Genomic DNA, 13120 nt, shown 5'->3' with positions numbered 1-13120 from the left:
TGTCTTCTTTATGACCTAGAAAATTTAGATTTAAATTCTATGAACATTGGAAAAGTAGATTCTTACTTTGCTTGCTCAATTATCTCCCTAATACTCCATTGAGTCAATCAGTCAGTAAACACTCAACAAGCATTTATTAAGCATCTACTATGTACTATGCACTGGGGATACAAAGAAAGGCAAAGACAGTCCTGGTGCTCAAAGAGCTCATAGTTTTTCTTGGTGTGGGGGTAGGGGAGAGATGGGGAGAATATTTGGAATTCAAAATCTTGTGGAAGTGAATGTCAAAAACTAAAAATAAATAAATAATTCTTTAAAGGAGCTTACAGTTTAATGGAGGAAAATAAACAAGATATAGACAGGGTAAATTGGAGATAATGAAAAACAGAGGTAGGGCATTAGTATTAAAAGGGATCAATAAAGGTTTCTTATAGATGGTGAGATTTTAACTAGGACTTGAAGGAAGCCAGGGAAACCGAGTGTCTTCTCATTGAAGGAACTGCAAAGAGATGAGAGTCACCGGATCACAAAATATGTGGGCATGAGTAAGATGTTAAAGATTGAAATAGTAACAGGTTATGAAGGGCTTTGAATGCCAGAGGACTTGATATTTCATTCTGGAGGTGATAAGGAGCCACTGGAGTTTAATGAATAGAGAGCTGACATAGTCAGACCTGTACTTTGGGAAGATCAGTTTGACAGCTGAGCAAAGGATGGACTGGTGAATGGCATTCAGCTTTATGATTTCTTTTTATAAATTTATCTTTCTGTTGGATTGATCATATACTGATATTGGTATGCTAAAAACTTTCAACTATTGTAACTATTTCTTCTTGCAAAGATGAGCAGTTTTCCTTCTTTAATTTTGCTATATATAACTCTTAAGTGCATGTATATTTAAATGCACATCTGTAATAACATGTTTTTATGTTTATTGTTGCCTTTTACCTATATGCCTTGTTAATATCCCTTTAACACTTCTCCATTGACTCAAAATAAAGAAACAATCATCTTGACCCCATTTGAGAGCATATCCCACACTTCACACTTGTAGCTTCCCACCCATCTAATGAGAGGAGAGAGGCTTGTTTCAAGATACTAGTCAATAAAATTAATCAGAATTCAACTGCCTGTGGGTGTTGTTTTCATGTACGTTATTATAGTCATTGTGACAAACTTATTTTGAATAGATCCTTGTAGCATAACACAATATTCCTCTTTTGTCTCCTTTAAAACTTTCTAATTTGAATTCAGTTTTGTCTGATGACTTTACCACTCCATATCCTTCCTTCCTTCCTTCCTTCCTTCCTTCCTTCCTTTCTTTCTTTCGTTCGTTCGTTCGTTAGTTCTTTCTTTCTTTCTTTCTTTCTTCCTTCTGGGTACATACATGAGAACCAAATAGGAGAGCTGAAGACAGCCTCTCAAATAGTAGATCCAGGTAATTCTGAATTTTAATCTTTCATATAGTCATATGAACAAAAAATTCAGTTATATTTGAATGATTCAAGAATTCATGCATATTTGAATGTGTCATGCGTTACAATATGAACACAGATACGCTGATCAGCAGGCTTATCATTCCCCTGCTTATAATTTCTATCTTTGTCCAAAGAACCAGGACAGTGAGTTCTCTACCTCCTCATTTGGTACTATGGGACCCAATGTGATAGCCAGGCAGTGCATTTAGTGTATGTCTTCCAGTGAATCAATTTAAAACTGTTGAATGAATTCTTAAATTCAATAAATGTTGGATTATATTTTTTCCATAATGGCACAGTCTGAAAAATGGTCTTTACAATTTGGAAAAAGGCACTGCAGGGGGTTCTAATGAAAAAAGCTCAGTGGTTTCAATTCACTATTATAAGTCTTGTTGATAGTACAAGAGACAAACTGACAAACCAGTGCCTACTGGTTTTCTTGTGATGCTTGGATCAAAATGACATGGTATAGAAAAAGCATTGAACTTGGAGACAGAAGACAGAAAAACCAGGGTTTGAGTCGCAAAGGTGTTGTTTATGAACTGGGATACCTTAGGCCTCATCCACAAAATAGAAATAACTTCTGTGTTCCCTATCTCAAACAGGTGGCATTGTGGGTCAAATAAGATATTCAGGAAGAACCATCTAAATGTGAGTTCTTGTAAAGGGATTGTGAAAAAGGATTCTGGACTGGAAGTCAAGAGGCCTCCATTCTAACCTTGGCTGTGCCACTACCTCTCTGTGTGACCTTGACTTGTATTTAACATGTCTAGGTTTCAGTTTTCTCAACTGTAAAATTGGGAGGTTGAAATATATGACTTCTAAGGTCTTGTAAACATCTCTAAAGTTTTATTAATTTTATTACTATTTTTAAGGATTGGAGATAGAAATTGAACCTATGAGTTGATTGGCATCTTGAAGAAAGAAACTCCCTTAAAGCTGCAGCAGGTAGCTGCCTTGTCTGTAAATTATAGTTTTAGAGAGTTGTCTAGAGCATTGTGAAGTCATCTGATTTGCCGAGAGTCATGAAGCCAGTACGTGTCAGATGAGGGATTTGAACTCAGGCCCCAAGTCTTTCTGGCTCCAAGATCACTGCATTGTGCTGTCTTTCATATCATCATCATCATCACCATCATCATCATGATTATGTTTATTATTCACTTATACCCCTTCTGCTTTTGGTAGTTCCATTCTATCTAAACATAAAGTAGGGTGGGGTGGGGTGGGGTGAAGGGGAGAGCTTCTTAGTTATTAAAGACTAGAGTCTTGTGAAAGGAGAGGTGGAGAATGAATTCCTGCCTCTCTCACTAGTGAGCTATGCTTGGATATCGGAGGCCATCTCTCCCTGAGGCATTCTCATTTCAAAATATAGCTTCTCTTGGCACTGCATTTTCTTCACGAATTCTGCCTCCAAGCCCCCACATTCATTGAGAGGAAAATGTCTTCTTAGCAATGCTTAGCAATGATGTCTTAGTGGCAAGAACGCTGAAGTGTTTGACAGTTCGAAATCACGATTCTGATTCATTGTAACTGAGCCAGCAACAAGACTCAGTCTACGAAAGGAGGAAAGAGAAGGGAGATCAAAACAGACCATTAGGAAGGATGGTTATCTACACAGTTTGCTTTAGGCAAACAGTTAATCCAGTCCTGCAAGAGAGCACTGGTAGTTAAAGCCTTTAATGGCCTAAGTCCTATGATAATTAGTCCTGCCCCAGAGGTAGCTAATAGTGAGCCACTCTAACTTGAAATGGAGATTCAGTCACTGCTGAGGCTCTAATCCCCTGCACAATGAAACCTGAACTAATTCACTGAGTAAACACTTTCTCCAGTTACTTACAAGCTGTCTCCTTTCAGCCCAATTCCAAATAAAATCACGTCTGGGGACTGGAAAGAAAATCAAATATTTAAGAGACTCATTTTGGCTCAAATGCTACTGGATTTCTTCTCTATCTGCAATAGATCTGTCTCTGCCTCTTCCGTTCTCTCTGACTGAGGACCAGTGGATACTTTTCAGTTAAAACCATAACAGCTGGCAAGGAGGAATACCATCCGCTCCTTTCTCTAGGAGGACACACCAGCAAGGCTTCTGGCTTTTCCTCTCAGGAAATTCTAAAGAGCAAATTGCAAATCTTTAGTGAGTCAAAATTAGGTACGCTTAGCTGTATAGTAGTGTCAACATGGTGTAGTGGATAAGGAGCAGATCTCAGAGCCAGAAATCCCTTTCAGACATACTGGCTGTGTGACCGTGGGTAAGTTGTTTAACTTCTCACTGCCCCAGGCAACACTTTAATACTGTAAGTTGCATAGAAGGTGCCAATCTTCCCTGCAGAGGGAGCTCCCTCATCTTGGAGTTTGCTATACCAATAAGATCCCAGGTCCAATCCCTCTGCCTACCCTAGTTAATTAAGTGAACCATGTAAAATAGCATAGGTCCACTGACCTACTTTTTAAAATAAGGCTGCTGCCAAGTATTTTCAGTTTTTGTTGGATAATTTTCACTCTCTTGCACTCGATTTCTCAAGTCATTGTCATTGATTGTGTGCCCATTGAGCACAGAGCAATGGACACGTACCTGTGGGCACATGCTAAGTTGCATCACCAATATGAAACTTAATGAATATAGTTGCTTAGGGTGACATTTGCTAAACATATACCATGTCCAGAACTCTGTTCTTGGTACTAAAGAGTTTTTTTTTTTTTAAAGATATTTTCCTTGCCATTTATATTGGAAGTTGCATTTTCCCAATGCCATGGTACCTGTCATCAAAAGCCTTTAGGGGTAAAAATCCTAAATTTCCAGCAGATGGAGATGTGACTACATAAAAGAAAACTCCAAGCAGTCAAATGAGGTGCATCACTCCTCACTTTCTGGGACGGGAAATGATATTTTTTTTTTTCCTTAAAAAATATCCTCAAAAATTCCTCTCCCCTCCTCCCTCATTCCCCACCAAGGCAAGTGTTTCCAAGTTTAGGTAAACAATAATTTAAAAAAAATACTGGCAATTTTTATCTACATCTCTAACCCTGAAGGTTGGAATTTTCCAATAATTTTAGATTTTGTTGTCGCAACTGTCACCATAAACAGATTTCATTGTCCAAATGTAGAACATTTACATTAGAACTAAATTATACATTCTATAGGATGACTTTTTTGATTAAAAATATTAAATATTTAAATATTAAATATTAAAATATTAAATAGGTACTATCCCTATTTTACAGTTGAGGAAATAAGTAATAAAAGAGGTTAGGTAACTTGTTCAGTGTTATACAACTAGTAAGCCAGGACTCAAACTCAGGTCTTCCTGAGTATAAGTCCAGTTTCCTATCCACTACCCCATCTAGTTGCTTGATAGAAGATTTTTGGTATGAGTCATTCCCTGATGGTCAAGTAGTCAAAGGATATAAACAAACCATCCTCTAAAGAAAGACAAACTACAAATACCTACATGAAAGATTGCTCCAGATCACCAATACTAAGAGAAATTCACATCCAAATAGCTCTGTGGTTACATCCCACATCCAGAAAATTGGCAAAGATGACAAACGAGGGAAATAGTCAATGTTGGAGGAGCTGTGGAAGGACTGGCACATTAGTACACTGTTGGAGGAGTATGAATCAACTAAACTCTTCTAGAAAGCAACTTGAAATTATCCCTAAAAATAATCAAAATGCTCATAGCCTTTCACCTAGGGATCTCATTGTTAAGCATAGATCCTGAGGAAGTCAAAGATAGAAAGATCCCACAAACACCTAAATATTCAACCTTTTTTGTTGTAGTAACAAAGTAAAGAAAATAAAGTAAGCATCCATTGATTGGGGAACCCAAAATAAACTGTGGTACATTAATGTAATGAAATACTACTGCATTGTAAAAAAACTAATGAATATGAAGAATTCAGACCTTAGTGATAATTTGTATGTTGATGCAAAAATACAGATGCACAATCAGTTCATTGAATCTGAAAAGATGAATCGGATATCAAAAGGCAGAGAAGGTAAGAATTTTAGTGAAGAGGGTGAAAAAATATATCAGGAAATGGGCAAAATTCCAGTCTCCAATGGGTCAAGCAGTTTGAAGTACTTACATGAAAAAGTAGAAACTCTATGTGAACTCTTAGGAGAAAGGTAACTTTCCCTCTGTGCCTTTTAGGTATTTGTCTCTGTTTAGGGATCTCCAAAGGCTCACTGAGTATAACTGAAGCCAGTGGTAAAGTCCATAAGCCTAAACTGTTCCATGCTTAAGGAGCTAATACTAAGATAGCTCACAGCCTCTTAAAACAAATAAAAGTAGTATTGCTATGATTTGGCACCATTAATATCTTTATTGGTCAGCATTCCTACAAAGAGAGGCCAAGACTCTGAAGAACTTTATAGTCATAGATCTGGATCTGGAAGAGATCTCAGAGGCCATTTAATCTAAGCCTTTTATTTCACAGATGAAGAAACTGAGGCCAAAGGAGTTAAACTAGTTGCCCAAAGTCAACTACAAAGTTAAGTATCAAATATGGGAGTTGAACCCAGGTTCAAGGTTCTCTGATTCCAGAACCAAAGGTCTTTACACTGTACCAAATTACCTGGGTCCACTAGGCTTTCTTACTTGTACTGATTACTTGTTTTTTCAAACTATATTCTTACCACTGACTCCAGACTACTCTTTTGCTGATTCTGCATCTCTCCTGGGCCTATGTTTGACACATTTCAAATTTGTCAAGTATTTTGATTCTGTTTCCCTACCATAAAATTCTGACTTGAACCTTCATCCTTTGTTCCAACTTCATTCAAGTAAACAAAAGTTTTTTCTGTTTATTTATTTATTTTTGTTGGCAAATTTTCCATTAAGGTTTCAAATTACTGGGTAGAAATCTAAATGAACCAATGGGATTCTTTTCTGTATCACCCACCATCTTACTCATCAAACATGGATTAAATTGTACCTTTAGCATCTGGAGTCAGAGGGGCAGAAGTGATTGTGTTAGGCTATATCACTTAGAGTCTTAGTAACTGCCTTCAGGCTGTAAAAGGATAAAATAGAGTCCAAGCTACAGAAAAAGAGATCCTGGAAATTCATAAGGGCAGCCTTGGGTTCTAAAGGAACACTGTTGATCTCTGTGTTGCCTCCTGCCTTCAGAGAAAAAAAAAACCAATCCATGAGCAGATTAATTTGAGAGCATTTACAAACCATACAATTTATTAGCTAAAGTAGCTAGCCAGGTTAAGCAAAATGGTTTTCTGCCTGCCTCATTACATCCTTTAAAAAAAAAAAGGTGAATCTTCACGGTGTTGGTCAGTTTTCCTCATATTTCTTTATGTGCTATGAGGTTATTCACAACAAGAAGGAGACTCCAGAGTCGCCTCCCTCTACCCCACACAAAAAGAGATAGGATATATCTGGGGATTGGATTTGGCATTTAAAGTATTAAAGATTGAAAGTACTCCTTAAAATCTTGCTTCTGTCTTTCTTCAGGATTCAGCTGCTCTTTGACATGAGTTGCATAATTACTGACTGATTTCTGTGGGATGTAAGTGGTGTAATGTGAAAGAAAATTGCCTTCAACTTGAAATCTACAGACAGGGAAATTTACTTCTAGGTCTCTTCCTGATTTACTTTAAGAATTGAGAGAAAATAATAGAATCAATAAAACTTTGAAATGGAAGGAACTTTAATGGTTATCTAGTCCAACCCCTTATTTGATGCATGATCTCCTGTACAACATCTTTGGACCTCAATTTCCCCCTCTAAAAAGAAGGAGCTTGGACTAAAGGATCTTATCTAACATAATGGAACATGACTGAGTACAGAGCATTATGGTATTTCCTTGAGGCTGGCCTTAATCCAATAATTATTGTTCTTTTTGATTTTGGCTGCTCAACCATGTGTGAATCCACCTAGTTGTTCTATCATCAAGCCTACTTTTTCCATCTTGTCCACAGGATTTATGCCTTTGTCAGATTAATGTGCTGAAATCCAGTTATAATACATCTGTGCCATTTCCTTGTTTACCATTTTCATAACTCTGTACCTCCAAAAAAGGGGTGGAGGGGAAGAGGGAAGGTTATTCTGGAAAGAGTTGCTCATAATGAACCAATGCTGGCTCCTAGTGATCATCAATTCCCTATCTAATTGCTTACAAACTGCTCCTTTAATAACATGTTTTAGAATTTGTGCATAGCTCAAAGTTAAGCATACTAGCCTACAACTCTCTTTTTTAAAAAAAAAAATTAAGACATTTATTTATCTATGGTCCTAAAGAACCTCTCTCATTCTTCACGATTTTACAAAAATAACAAAGAAAATTTGAGCAAATGTATTCACAAGTTATTTTAGTACACTGGAATGTAGTCCTTTTTTTCTCCCAGTAATGAGCTAATTTCAGGCATTTACATGTTCATTTACCATTTCCTTTCTTAACTTCAGTTTCAATTTTTCTCATAATTTTTATTTTGTACAACTCCAGTCTTCAGAGAATTCTCTTGGGTAGAGAATACAAAATCAAAATGGGAATTCTGCCTTCTTTCTATCATTTATTATAATTGCCCCAGATATCAGAGAGATAATGACCAGTCTTTGATCTGAAAAGTTCATTTTTGTTGCTCTTAGCACTCATGACCAGTTTCAGTTCATTCTGAATATTAGTCTTCTGAAAGAGTATAACTAATTCAACAGGAACAAAATAGATAAAAGGCTGGCAAGAGAAGTATTGTATATTAAGAAGATAGGCTAGTGTCTGGAAAACTATGAATCAGAAGCAAAAAGCACTTGGATGAGGATGAATGTGAGGAAAAGGTGATGTGATATTTTGCTGTAAGTATAAAAACCACAAAACTACCTGAATAGAAGAAGAAAGCTGATAAAAATAATTCAACAAACAGATAACAATTCTGGCATGGGGGCATATTAACATAGGAATGATAGAAGCTTTCAATTGTCTGGACATGTGGGTAGAACTTGATGTCTGTCAAAGGCAGAGTAGGTATTAAAGTCTTGGCTTGCTTTGATCACATTTTCATCCTTCAAAAGGTGGAGGAAATAATGAGGGGGAAGTGCTTTTCTGGTCCTTACACTGACCAGCAGAGATGAAATGCATGCTGAAGTGGAATCAACAGGAATCTTGAGGGCAAGTGACCAATCTGCCTTAGAATTTGGAATAAAGAAGGGGGTAAAAGGTAAAAATATTCTGACATGCACCCTAGGCTTGAGGAGAGCAGATTTCAAAGTGTTCAGGAAAGGAATAAATAGGCTTTGTGGCCTAAAACCTCAGAGAGAAGTCAGTTCAGAAGTTAGGGGAGCTCTGAAGAATGCAGCTGTGAAGGCATTAAAAAAACCCCTTCCAATGAGGAGGAAGGGGAGAGCTGTCTCAATAAATTCTGGTGTGTACTCATGGAACTCACTGACCAACTTAGGTTTTAAGGACACATACAGAAGAAGGAAGTTAATGGAAGATGAATGCAAAAAAGTAGCACGATCTGAAAGAACAGCAGCAAGGCGCCTAAGTGTGATCTGAAACTGTTAAGGAATTCTAAGGCAGCAAAAAGGGATCATTTTTTCTTTAAAATAAAACATTGGGAAAAGGGAGATGGGACTGCTGCTTGGGGGGGATGAATATTTGCATCATCTCTAGAATTTCAGGAGGCAGCAGAGCGTGGTGGAAAGAGCACTGAAGACGCAATTAGAAGACCTAACTTCAAACTTGACTCTGCTCTTCTCTGCCTGATTGACCTTGAATAAGACTAAACTTCTCTGAGTCTCAGTATCTGCATCTGAGAAAGGAAGGCATTGGACTTGATAGCCATTAAGATCCCATCCAACCTTAAATTTGTGATCCTAAGATAATAAGTGATGATAAGATCACAGAACTACTATAACAACTCATATTTTGCTTCTATTTCCCTGCAAAGAAGAATGATCTTTGATTTGCAATGGACATAATACAAATGCATAATAGGGAATGAAAATGTCAAATAGATTTAATAAGACAATGACTAACAGCACATCCAGTGGTAGTGAAAGAATGAGCAGATGTTACGGCTGAACTATTGTCAATGATCTTTAAAATATCATGAAGAGCAATTATGTTGGCAGCACAAATACTAAAATTGGTATGATAGAAGAATAGTATGGCCCCTGTTCAAGGATGACACATAAACTCACGAAACATTCTATATTTTCTGAAGCTGGAGGAGGTAGGAATTAGAAGAGTGAAAAGGCAGATTTTTTGTTCATTTCTGTTTACTCATACATATACCACCCTGGTATAGTCCCTCATTCCCCCTTGCTTAGACTAAGCCAAAAAAATTTCTAATTGGTCTATTTATCTCAAGTTTCTTCTCACTCATATCTATTTCTTTACTTAGCTGTCAAAATGATTTTCCTAAAACATGTCTTTGACCATGCAACCCTCTACTTAATATACTCCAATGGCTTCCTATTACCTCCAGGATCAACTATAAAGTCCTCCATTCAACATTTAAATCTTTTCACAACCTACTACCTTTTCAGTCTTCTTATACTTTTCTCCATGATAGTTACACTGTCCTACTGCTGTTGTTCACAAAAGTCACCCCTCCCATTTCCACATTTTTTCATTGGCTATCCTCCATGCCTGAACATTCTTTCTCCTCACTTCACCTCTTAATAAAAATCATTTGAAGGAGCAAAGGGTCACGAATCCAAATGAAAATAATGTAAAAAAATTGGGAAAGAAAGGGGTCCGGCATTACCAGATCTCAAACTAGATTGCATGGCAATAATCATCACACTGATTTAGCACTGGCTAAGAAATATACAGATGAATCATTGTAATGATTAGGTATACCACATGCAGAAGAAAATGAACCTTGTAATCAGCCTCATGTTCGATAAACTCAAATACTTCAGCTATGGGAATAAAGTATCACTATTTAGTAAAAACTGCTGGAAAACCCAGACAGAAGTTTGACTGAAATTATATTTACACCAACATCTCACACTTAATACAAAGATTAGCTCCAAATGAATATGTGATTGAGATAGAAAAGGTCTCATGATTTTAAAAAGTTAGAGGAATCAGGAACAATTGTTCTTTCAAGATGCATGAATAAGGGAAGAATTCATCACCAAACAAGGGATAGAAAGGATTACAGAAGTTAAACCAGGCAATTTTGATTATATCTATGTCTATAGATATAAATATAGATATATGCATGTGTGTGTGTATTTTAGAAAAGTTTATGCATAAACCCAATGCATTTATATCTAGAAAGGAAGTAAACTGGGAGATTAAATTTTTTTTTTGCTGTTGCCAAACTATGATTATTGGAGAATTCTTAATGAAGAAAAGATTAAGGAGATTGAAAAAGACAAAATGAAGCATTTTCATTATGTAAAATCTAGAGGCTTCTATGGATTGGGAAAAGTATTTGCTTTAAGTCTAGTATCCAAAACCAATAGGGAATCAGCATGAATATGTAAAATGAAGAACCTATCCCAATAAAGATCTAAGTAACTTTCAAGAAAATAAATATAATCCATTAATAACCACATTAAAAATATCCTAAATCTTCAATAACAAGTGACATGCAAATTAAAACTCACCCATAAAACTAACAAAATTATAAAGAGATAGAAATAATGAATGTTGGATAGTTTGGAGAAAAACACGTACACTGATACACTGTGGAGTGGAATTGTGCATTGGCACAATTATTCTGAAAAATACCATTCCTTTCCTTTGGCTTAATGATTTTTAATATGGTAAATTTATTAATAACCTATCTTGATTCCAGAGCACTGATTTTGGAACATATTCCCTTCATCTCTGTTCAGAAATGGAATACCACAGGTATAAAATATTGCTTTGTCAGTTGCAATCACTGTGTCAGACTGTTTTGCTTAACTGCTTTGCTTTTTGGTAAGGGAGGGTCCAATGAGGGTGGTGACATTATTGGCAATTGGTTGTTTTATAACAAACAAAAAGATATCAATAAAACATTTTTTGTAATAGCATATATAGGAACCGTTTATCAACTCCTTTGCTTCTGTTATATAGAACTTCAATATGTCACAGGTTTTGGTCGTAAAAGGATGAATCTAGTACCTTGACTTGAGCCAATCAATCAATTCATTAAGTTCTTATTATGTGTAAGAACTGCACTGAGCCTCAGGAATACAAATACAGGGTGTCCCTAAAGTCTGGACACATAGGACACCTCATTAACATCTCATTAACCATTTTACAGAAGACTGTGTTGTTCAGTGACTTCTTTTTCTGGGGTATGCTAAAGGACAAGTTGTACTTAATGAAAATCACAGATGCAACACACTTGATTGAATGCATAAACACATAAAGAGTGAATGTGCTAAAATTGATGACTGGTTATTGCATCGAGTTCACGTGAATCTTGCAAAGGGCATCAACCTTTGCATCACAAATGATGCAAATCATATTGAAGATGTTATTTGTTAATATTCCAAAGAAATGAAATGTTGAAAATTTCACTCATTTCGTTTCTTGAAAATATGCATTTTTGCCTATGTGTCCAGACTTTAGGAACACCCTATATAAGCTGAAAGATAGTCCTTGCCTTTAAGAAGCTTACATTCTCTTTTGGCTTTCAGAGCGGGATCATGGCAGTGGGCAAGAATAAGCACCTCACCAAAGGTGACAAAAAAGGAGCCAAGAAGAAAGTGGTTGATCCATTTTTGAAGAAGGATTGGTATGATGTAAAAGCACCAGGTATGTTCAACATTCGCAATATTGGCAAAACACTGGTTACAAAAACACAAGGAACAAAAATTGCCTCTGATGGCCTCAAAGGTCGAATTTTTGAAGTGAGTCTTGCTATCTGCAGAATGATGAGTTTGTTTTTCATAAGTTCAAGTTAATTACTGAAGATATCCAGGGTAAAAATTGTTTGACTGATTTCCATGGAATGGATCTTACCCAGGACAAGATGTGCTCCATGGTCAAAAAGTGGCAGACCATGATTGAAGCCCATGTTGATGTTAAAACTACCGATGGGTGCTTGCTCCACCTCTTTTGTGTTGGTTTTACCAAAAAGCACAATAACCAGATCCGTAAGACCTCTTATGCCTAGCACCAACAGGTCCATCAGATTTGTAAGAAAATGATGGAAATCATGACCCGAGAGGTTCAGACAAATGACTTGAAAGAAGTTGTCAATAAACTAATTCCGGATAGCATTGGAAAAGACAAAGAAAAGTCTTGCCAGTCCATTTACCCTCTCCATGATGTATTTGTCCTAAAAGTCAAGATGTTCAAGAAGCCCAAATTTGACTTGGGAAAGCTAATGGAACTGCATGGTGAAGGTGGAGGCTCTGGAAAACCTTCAGGAGATGAAACAGGCACAAAAGTAGAAAGGCTGATGGCTATGAACCACCAGTTCAAGAATCTGTTTAAATAAGAACTTTTTAAAAGTTGAAAAATAAAAGTTTATCATTGTGATGGTTTTTTTAAGGTTTATAAATTAAAATTGCAGGGATATTTGCTGCTTGGAAAAGTTTTCTCATAAATGTGACAAGTAAATGGCTTAATATTACCCAATGAAATTGTATAATTGCTCTGCAAATAAACTTGTTATAAAACCATTGGGATTGTCATGCAAGATATGACCATGTTTTCACCAGGAATGGAAGACTTGG

The 13120-nt window shown here is 36.5% G+C and overlaps 1 non-coding gene and 1 pseudogene across 1 annotated transcript; both read left to right on the top strand.

Annotated features, from left to right (window-relative positions):
• Window positions 1-9544: 9544 nt before the first annotated feature.
• Window positions 9545-9649, top strand: LOC118840508. The gene has a single exon (XR_005009696.1). It is a non-coding gene; the product is annotated as a U6 spliceosomal RNA (small nuclear RNA).
• A 2436-nt stretch (window positions 9650-12085) lies between these two features.
• On the top strand, window positions 12086-12878 carry LOC118839850 (annotated as a pseudogene).
• The last annotated feature ends 242 nt before the right edge of the window (window positions 12879-13120 follow it).

The sequence above is a fragment of the Trichosurus vulpecula genome, chromosome 2 (genome assembly GCF_011100635.1).
Source record: "Trichosurus vulpecula isolate mTriVul1 chromosome 2, mTriVul1.pri, whole genome shotgun sequence".
In the NCBI taxonomy this organism is placed as follows: domain Eukaryota; kingdom Metazoa; phylum Chordata; class Mammalia; order Diprotodontia; family Phalangeridae; genus Trichosurus; species Trichosurus vulpecula.
The sequence above is the reverse complement of the archived record's forward strand: the minus strand, read 5'-3'. Positions and strand labels throughout refer to the sequence as shown.